This window comes from Marmota marmota, unplaced genomic scaffold, assembly GCF_001458135.2.
Source record: "Marmota marmota marmota unplaced genomic scaffold, marMar, whole genome shotgun sequence".
Classification (NCBI taxonomy): Eukaryota; Metazoa; Chordata; class Mammalia; order Rodentia; family Sciuridae; genus Marmota; species Marmota marmota.
This window is the reverse complement of record NW_026000142.1, coordinates 22,851,682-22,861,605: the sequence shown is the minus strand read 5'-3', so window position 1 is coordinate 22,861,605 and position 9,924 is coordinate 22,851,682.

Sequence of the window (9,924 nt, the reverse complement as noted above, 5' to 3'; positions counted from 1 at the left end):
TTTTTTCCCTAGAAATGTTTCCAAAGTGAGGCATTGGAGAACTTGGAGAGATTGAAGTCTTTTCATTGTCCCTAGGTTCAAACAATATTCCAATTTAGTCATCAGGATTTTTATGATACCATATAAAGTGCTTTTAATTTGTGAAATTAAAATATATAATCTGTTTACTTTCCTATGGTTTCTGGGAGTCTGGTAAAGTTTTATAATTTTATAATTATGGCACAAACTAAAATTAGACTTGGTTACTTAGTTACAAGTGACAAGAACTTTCCTAAGGAAAGATCCTGGGCGAGTTACTTAACCTCTCTGAGTTTCATCTATGTAACAGTGATGATGATGATACCCAAGTTTCAAGGTGATTGTGAAAATTAAATGAGAATGTTTTCAAAACATCTGCCATTGTGCCTGGCAAGCTATAAGCATTCATCAACAGGTAGTTATTATTTACCAATTATATGTCTGATCTGAATTTTTAATTATCATCTTAATTCTATTTTTATTACACTTAAAAGATCAATTTTACAAAGACTTTTTATGTACATTGTCAATTTATCCCTCACAATTCTCTGAGGCCTTACAATTCTTCTCCTCTTACAAATAATAACATGATTGCATACACATCCACCCCTTGACAAAAATCTAAGTACTTTTTATTGAGTCAGACCATGAGTAGTGTCAAAATGGGACTTCCATTTTCAAACTTTGCTGTTTCTTTTACAACATGCAGTTTCTCTATTGTCCTATAAAAACAATTTAAAGAACATTCTGTTAGCATTCCATCCCCCCCACTTGATTTTGCATTATTACCCATAATGCCCAGGGTTCTGTTCCCTGACTGAAATCACAGTGATTAGATGAATTATGTCACACTAGACTGTATGTTGCTACATGGTGCTTTCTCATACCTGAGGGCATTTTCAGCATGTTTGCAGAGCTCATGTTACAACCAGGAATCTGATGATGGCCTCAACTCTTGGCCTCACCTGACTTCTCTTTGACCATCCATTCCTCAATACCCCCAACCTGCCCACTCCAATTCTTCAGTGCCCTTATCTTTCTCTGTATTGGTCTTCTCTGACCACAGTGAAGTGCTTCTGCCTCACCCTCTAGCATGGCCCCCAGTATTGAGACCCTTTGAGTTTTATTATGACTTTTAGATCCTCTTGCTATTCTTTCTGAGCCTTTTTCTCAGTCAAGCAGCTTGTCTTCTGTCTCTCATCTCCATTCACACCTCCATCTTTCCATCCTCACATCCAGGTGGCATACCCTAACTATACTCGTACTGGGTAGGGTGGTGCATGCCTGTAATCCCAGTGGCTAGAGAGTCTGAGGCAGAAGGAATGTGAGTTCAAAGCCAGCCTCAGCAACTTAGCTAGGTCCTAAGCAACTCAGTGAGACCCTTGCTCTAAATAAAATACCCAAAAGGACTTGGAATGTGGCTCAGTGGTTAAGAGCCTTGGTTAAAAAAAAAAAAAGAACTTGCTCATGAAGTAGAGCTGGCTTGGTCATTGCCATTCATAACATAAATTTTTGTCTTTATTTTTTGCCAATTACCAACAATTTGGTTGGGGCATTAACATTTAATATCTAATCTATGGTCAATGACTGTTGACATCTTGGGTCTTTTGCAAAGACTGTCTAGAGTGTCTTCCAAGAACAGCTTTAATCCTGTGAGAGATCCAGCCTGGCCAGCTAGCTGTAGGACAAAGACTGAAGCACTATGTGCTTTTACTTTTCTCAGATGCTGCTCTGGACAGAAAGAAAGGAAAAGAAAAAATCTGCCTTTTTGTTGCTTCATTCATGTTTCCACTGAGGAATTCACAGAAACTCATTGGTTCTCTTCCCTAAGAAAGATCCTGAGGGTACTTCTTTTCTTCCTTTGACTATTGTATGTGCTCTCTCTGCTAAGCCATGGTCTAATTTTTTTAAAAAACTAGTGACAATAATGGTAGAAAGACCTTCATTTGAATGTAGCTCCTTCCCTGGGATGACTGACACTGGGTCTGTAATGTGCTCCCTCAAACCCCCAGCTGATCAAAAGCCTGAACTCTAGCCCTCCTGCTGCATACTGGAAAGAGTCTCCTTTCCACACCCAGCACTACCTGCAAGGGGAGGGCTTGAGAGCAAGGAATCAGGGCAGCTCAAGAAGTCTTTCCAGAACTTGGAGACCTTGAGAACCACATTCCAGTCTGCCTCCTGCTCCCAAATCTGCTACTTTGTAATCCACATGTAACAAACAAATGAGCCCTGAGCCAACACCCAGATGGAGCCTCTGCTGAAGCAGGCTCCAGAGAGTCATAAGTGAATGTCATTCATCATTTCTGAGCTTGTTAAGAATGACCTACTTTAGTTAAGGATTCAAAAGTGATCTTATTTACTTTGTTTTCACCTGAACAAGTTACCTTTCCCCTAGAAATTCTTGGGAATTTTTTTTTTTTTAAATTTTTGGAACACATTTTCACCTGCAAATATCACTCCCCTATTAACATATGTCTTCTCATGTTGTTTTATCTTTGTGGTTCAATTTCTCTCTGGGTTCCTTAGGGTGTCATTGGCTTCTGGGAAATTGAAATTCATTCTCAGGGACCCTTCCTCCCAATAATTTTGGAATTCTGATACTTTTTTTGGTGAACATTCCCATTTTTATTCACTTTCCTCTGATGTGCTCTTTTAAATTTTTGGCCTTTAGATGTGTACACTATTTACATAGACACACACATGTATGCACACATATTTCTGTATACCTTGGTGCATGTCTTAGTTATATGTATATGTCATTCTCTTTTTTTAAGTAGAATTTTAATCCTAGAGTTAATTTCTGAAGTTCAGTTTCTCAATTTAACTATTCCAGTTTTTTTAAAATACATTTTTTAGTTGTAGATAAATGCAATACCTTTATTTATTTTATGTGGTGCTGAGAATTGAACCCTAGTACCTCACATGTGCAAGGCAAGCACTCCACCACTGAGCCACAATCCCAGCCCCAACTATTCCAGTTTTTAAATAACTTTTTTGATACTTGTAAGGATTGTCATATACACACCCTTTCCCCACCACTTCAGGTTCCACTCTTTTCCAGCCTAAGCACTTGTATCTTCCTGGCCTCTGATTACCTGGGAGCCTCCACTCTGAATGCCCACTCCTGAGAGGTGTCTGCAGCTTTGACCTTTCCACAGTTCAGCATTGATCAAGGTTTCTAGACTTTCAGAGGTCTGTCCTTTCTGCTGGGAGACAACTAATTTGAACCCAAATGCTCATGAGCAATGCTAGGATTTGTTTTTACTTAGCGATAATTTGAAACCAGGATGCAAGCAGGTGTGCAGAGCATTTCCCAGCCCCTCCTCAGTCACAGAGCACCAGGTAGCTCTCCTGACATCACCCCTCCAGAGCCATCCACATTAAGGAGGGTCTGCTGGAGGCATCACTGCAAATGCCGTACTATGGCTAACATGTGCTGAAAATGCTGCTTCTTTCATGGATCTCAAATACACCTGTGCCAATCAGTGGAAAACCATAGGTAAGCTAGCCTTATTTTGTGAATTGGTCCTTGGAGAAAGGGAATACAGCAGTGTTCTAATAACTGTCCTTGGGAGAGTGGGGAGAGATGGGAGAACAAGTAGAACAACTGTTGCGGTGATCACCACCACAGGCACCCCAGTCAGCAAAGTGGAGCCAGAATCAAGGGCACAAAAAGGTCCACATCTGTTGGTGTCCAGCTGAGTAGAGTAGGGAGACGATGGCTTCAGCATGGGATAGGGCCCAAGTGGTGATGAGGAGTAACTCAGTGGTAAAGAGAGGTCAGAAGGGGGCGAGTTCCTGTTAAATGCTACGATTCTCCTGTACGTCTGTTTTGAAGCACAATAGGATAATTATGAAGGTATCTTATGAATGTACACCTGAGCTGTTTCTTTGAAAGAAATAAGTGTGTCTGTTATCATTTAGAACATGAAAACCACTTGAGTTTTTCTCTGCTATTTAGTGATAATCGATATTGGCATCTCACAAACACAAGACTGATTTTGAAACCAGAGTGGGAAAGAGGGGATAATAAGCTGACCCAGGTGTTTAAAGGTGATGGGACTTGGGTGAGGATCCTAAGTGAGGATCCTGAGGGAGTGGAAGTGGTTCCCCTAGATGTCTAAGCAAGACTGCTAAAGAAAATATTCTTGATTGTTTTTTCCTTTGGCCAAATTTATGTAGATAATTCATGTATCTCTATTTCAGTGTCCATGGTGGGCAATGACATGTGTGTTGTATTATTGATTTAGGAAGTATGCTTACATGCTTGAGTTAATATATAGTTCTAGGAATTTAGCTCAGTTTGAGCTTAATCTTAGTCACTAACATTATTTTTCATTAATTCTCTTACTACATTGCCCACAATGCTGGAAAACAAAGCCAAATCTAATTTAGGTAGGTCTGAAGCAGAAAAGAGTGAGAATTTGGTGACTAAGTAGGCCTAGTTTTAAATCCCCACTTTGCCATTCTTTACCTGTGTTTGTTATGAGCAAGTTGTTCCAGCTTCAGTTTGTCTAATGGTAAAAGGAGGAGGCCTTCCCTGAGGGCTGTGGTCAAGGTAAGCTGAAGTATGCAAAGAGAGACACCTTGGCATTGATTTTATATATAACAGCTTTAGGATTAACTGTGTAGGCCCAATTTACAAAATCAACCATAGCCTGTTGGAAAATGTTCATGCTGCCACCTTTTCTAGATCTTCATGTTTACTCTGAGCTTATCTCCAGAAACAACAGTTTTCCGTTCTCACCCCAGTTTATTTGAACATAATTTTTTAATAAATATTTTTTAGTTGTAGTTGACACAATACCTTTATTTTATTTGTTTATTTATATGTGGTGCTGAGGATCAAACCCAGGGCCTCACATGCGCTAGGTGAGCACTCTACCGCTGAGCCACAACCCCAGCCCCCTTGAATATAATTTTGTAAAGAATCTACCTATCTCACCTGTTTAGCCTGGCATGCAAGGCTCTTTATATTTTGTCTCTGGCCTATGTCTCTAGTTCTTGGGTGCTTCTTCATGATTATAATAGGTTCCTAACTTGCCATGATGATTTAACATCTCCATGTCTTTGCCCATATGGTTTCCTTTATCTGGTTTCTTCTCCCCATCTACTAAATTCCAATTCATCTTTAAAAATACTCATCTGTCCCTAACCATTGATTCCTTTCTTCATTGCTTCAACAGGCATTGATCGGCCTATTGTTTGTCAGGAACTTGGTTGTACAAGATAAGAAAATGCTGTAAAGCTTCATGGAACCCCTCAGAAAGAGTTAATCATTTCCTTCTTGAAAGCTCCTTGAACATATTTCTATTCCATAATATTGTATTGTCATTATTTGCTTATGTTTCTCTCATCTATAAGATTAAATTCCCTAAAAGTTAAGGTCCAAATTCTATTTTTTCTCTTTTACATAGGTCTTATAACATAGTAAGTATGCAAGAAGGTTTGTTGGAATAAACTAAACTGTGAACAAAAGAGATATACATGATATCACCCTGAAATCTGAAGTTTGCACATACAGGAGAAGTGTCTAAAATGATTGGTCCAGATAATAAGTTGAAAAAAGAAAGGATGTAAGCTGGAGTTGAGAAAAGTTTCATGAAGGAACTGTTTTATGAAGTTCATGAAGGAAGTGTGGGTCTTGAATTAGACTTCACAGAACAGATAAGTTTGGAAAGGATGATGAGAAGGTTGTAGGGAATGAACAAATCACACCCAGATAACAGTAAGAAACCCAAAAACGGAAACAGAAAGCTTTGTTGGCCCAAAGACTAAACCATTAGATAAATGCACCATAGCAAGAAGTTTTAGGCCCAATAGGAGCACACAAGATAAAGAGAATTCCTAGCCACTTCTAGAAGGCTTTGTGGTTTTCTGAGCACTTTCACTTTTCTTCCGACAGTGGTTCCCTGTGAACTATGCAGAAAAAGTAGATATTATTATCGCCAATTTACAAATGAAGACATTGAGATGAGAGAAGATAAATGACTTGGGTGTAACTCAGTGGTAGAGTGCTTGCCTAGCATGTGTGAGGCCCTGGGTTTGAGCCCCTACACTACACTGCACAAAAAAACACACAAAGCCACATCTCTAGCTAGCAAGTAACAGAGCCAGAAAGAAACCAGGTTTTGTGAATCACTGACACTCCACTGCATGTTTTTCTCTGCAGTGTTAATGTGGGACCTGTTAGCCCCTATCTTTATGAGAAGCAAGGCACATGCTCAGAGCTCCAGGAGAGACACCCTTAGAACCCTAGCCCTTGGGAGTAGAACCACCCACCCCTACTGTCAACATCACACACACACTGTGAGCCTGGGCAGCCTAGGGCTCCATCTTCATGACGTGATCTGGTTTATTCTCCCCTATGCTCCTCAACACTGTGAAACTGAGGTTGTATTTTCTTGTCTACATTTGTTCATTTATTTCTGTATTACTAATCCATTTATCCAGAGGGAAGAGATAAGATATGTATTCACTCATTATAAATTACCTATTTCTGAAATCAAATAGAGGCATCCTAATTTCTCAGTAGAAATGATGTTTATGTGGCCAGCTTTCACTATACTGTTTGCTCAAATGATAAATTTACTTTGGAAAAAAGAACAATTTAGTTCAATGGCATAATAAATTGTTTCCCACTTGTACATACAAAGAATATTGTAAAATTTTGTTCCTGTTATTATAAAGAATGAACTAGATTTATATATTTATGTAGGGTTGGTAATCTACAGGCTATGTACCCCTGCATGATCTTATACGTCTTGTGGCATAGGGCTCTCTGCAGCTGTCCAGTGATAATTTTTTTTCCCTATTTCTGTTCCCTATTGACTCTTGGTCCTTCTATTGCCTTTTCTCCTTTCCCCCTTTCCTTTGGTCTTGGACTTTCTGGGTGTCTGGCAGATAAATCCCTGATATCAGGGCCAGATGGCCTTTCTATATCCTCTCTAAAGGATGATTCTACCTCCTGGAGAAAACTTTTCCTAAAGGCTTGCTATGTTTGCTAGCCTTCAGAGCAGATGATCTAACTATACAGTCAGATTTGGGTGGGGAATAAAGGAATTAGCTGAATAATTAAGGTAAAACTCACCACTATCTTTGAAAAGGCCATTGAACCTTAACATTAACTTGGTAACTTAAAGCCTATTCAAATATTTATTTCACATTGCCAGTGCTCCCGACATGCATTTTTAGCCTATTAGTGGAATCATTCAAAATATTCATCCTTGTGAAATAAACTCAAGAATACAACAGTAACTTCTACACAGGCCTTGATCAGAAAGACAATGCCATTTTCAAGAAATAGAAATCCAGATAGAGTAAAACAAATATAAGATTTTTTCCTACCTGAAATGCACTCAGTGAGGAGCAACTGTGGACAATTTTTGAGATAAAGCAGCCCAGTTCGAAGAAACAGTGTCCAGTTACTTAGGTCTATAGGCTCTGCATGCATCCATATGTTCATGGATGTCTATATATAGGTTATGTAAGGCAGTGAGCTAATTACCTTTCTGTCAGTTTTAATAATTAACTTTCATTAACTTTTACAACAATGGAAGGACTCCAATGTGGTCTTGACCTTTGAGACTCTGATCAGCAGAAGTGATGATGACAACAGCTTCCTTAAGTTCCTTGTGAGATTAAACCACCTATTGCACTTGTGTGTGTGTGTGTCTGTGTGTGTTCCATTGGTTTGCAGAGATTTGCACACAGAGATTTAAAAAAAAAAAAAAAAAAACCTTCGCCAGCGTTATCTCCCTGACATTTTATCAACCAGTTTAGATGGAAGTGCAGAGGTGTCGTTTCTTGGCTGGATGACTCCATGAAATGCTTAGGAACTGCAAAAGGGGAGCGTACAAGTTGACTCTTGGTACGATAAAGGTCCTTGCTAGGAACGCTCTTTCAACTCCAGGCAACAGTGCTCTGTTTGCACTCTAATTTCTGCTCCTACCACTGCTTTTGCTAAGAGCAGTAAACCCTATGTTGCTAAAGCCAGTGAATACTTTCAATCCTCTTCGACTTTACCTCTTAACATCTGACCCTGCTACTTCTCTTCCTCAAAATTTCCTCCTTTTAAAATGTTGATTTGATTATTTTTTAAAATTCAATTTAATTTTTTACACAAGTGGAGCGCATCTTTTCATTTCTTGTTTGTAAATGATGTAGAGTCACCCCATTCATGCAGTCATACCCATATATAGGATAATAACATCCGACTCATTGCACCATCTTTAAAATGTTTTAAAAAATGTTCTCACCACACTTCATTGCCAACTCCTTTTCTATCCAGTTCCTTCTTCAGCATTCTCCAAGGTTCTGTCCCTGGACTACTGTTCTCTTCTCTCTGTTCCTCTTCTCCTAAGTAAGAGTTCTCTGGTTCCCAGTGACCTTCAGATGTAACTGGAATCCTCAAGATCCATATATTTATATCCTTGCGCAACATCTCTACTTGGATACTTCTATGGCATCTCAAACTTGACACATTCAAATCTGACCCCTTGATCTTCCTTCCCAAATCTGCTCCATCTCTACTTTTCCCCATTGTAGTAAAGAACATGCCCCTCTGCTCAAGTCAGAAACTTGGAAACTTCTGCTGACCCTCCCCTTACTGACCATCTCCCCATTCCAACCAGTCCCTTACCAAGTCCTCTTGAGTCTACCCCCCAAATATACCCCAAAGCCATCACTTTGCTTCATCTTCACTTAATTCCCTCTCCTGAGCCACCACCGCCTCTTACAAGAGCCTCTTGTTGCCCCTCTCACTTCCTTTCTTAGCCTTCCTAGTCTCTTTTCTACCTAATAACTGGAATGAACTTTTCATGCTCACCTCCTTCATGGGACTAGTGATTTTATATAGGATAAAAGGCCTTCAACATCTTATATGATGTCCCCCTGTCCAATTTCATCTGGCCCCGCTCACCATTGCCTTCTCCTCGCCTGCCATACTGGTCTCTGTTAGTCCCCTGAATTTGTCAGCTCCTTTCAGGCCTCATTTTCTCTGTTTAAATGCACTTCTCCCTCCCTCTGTCTGACTTTGATGTTACTTCCCTTTGACTTCTCAATCTCTAGATGCCCCTTTTTAGTATTCTCTCATAGCTTCCTACACTTTGTTTTTCTAAACACAGCAGCATAATTTAAAAATACACAATTATATATGTATGTAAAATTTGGCTCCTTTATTAGGGTGAAAGCTCCATGTGGGCAGGAATCTTGACTGTTGTACCCACCACTGTATCCCAATACCTCGAGTCAATCAATCACAGAACAACCAATAATGGAACAGCAATATTAGTTGATTGACAGTTAATGAATAAATTGTATTTGGTATAACACAGTTGCAAAATAATTTAGACAGGTCACTAAGAGTTTGTTCTAAATTAATCTAACCCATGTTTTAATCTCTGGTTTATAAATCTACTATGTAATTAATAATGGTGTCATTTACCTCATGCTTTTAATAATTAACCTTAATTCAATGCTTACAATGGGCCAGAGACTATACAACATATTTTATTGTGTTTATTCCATTGAGTCCTTGCAAGAACCATATGCAGCACAGTATTTTTACAAATGAGTATGTTAAGATTTGCTTTAAGTGGTAGAGTCAATTAGAACCAGGCAGCCTAACTTTATCATTTCTTTGGCTAACATATAATACTGCTTTTGATTATTTTTTATTTTTATTTTTTTTATTTATTTTTTTTTTAATTTTTTTTTATTGTGGGTTGTTCAAAACATTACAAATTTCTTGACATATCATATTCCACACTTTGATTCAAGTGGGTTATGAACTCCCCCCCTCACCCCATACACAGATAGCAGAATCACATCAGTTTCACATCCATTGATTTACAAATTGCCATCCTAGTGTCTGTTGTGCTCCGCTGCCTTTCCCATCCTCCACCC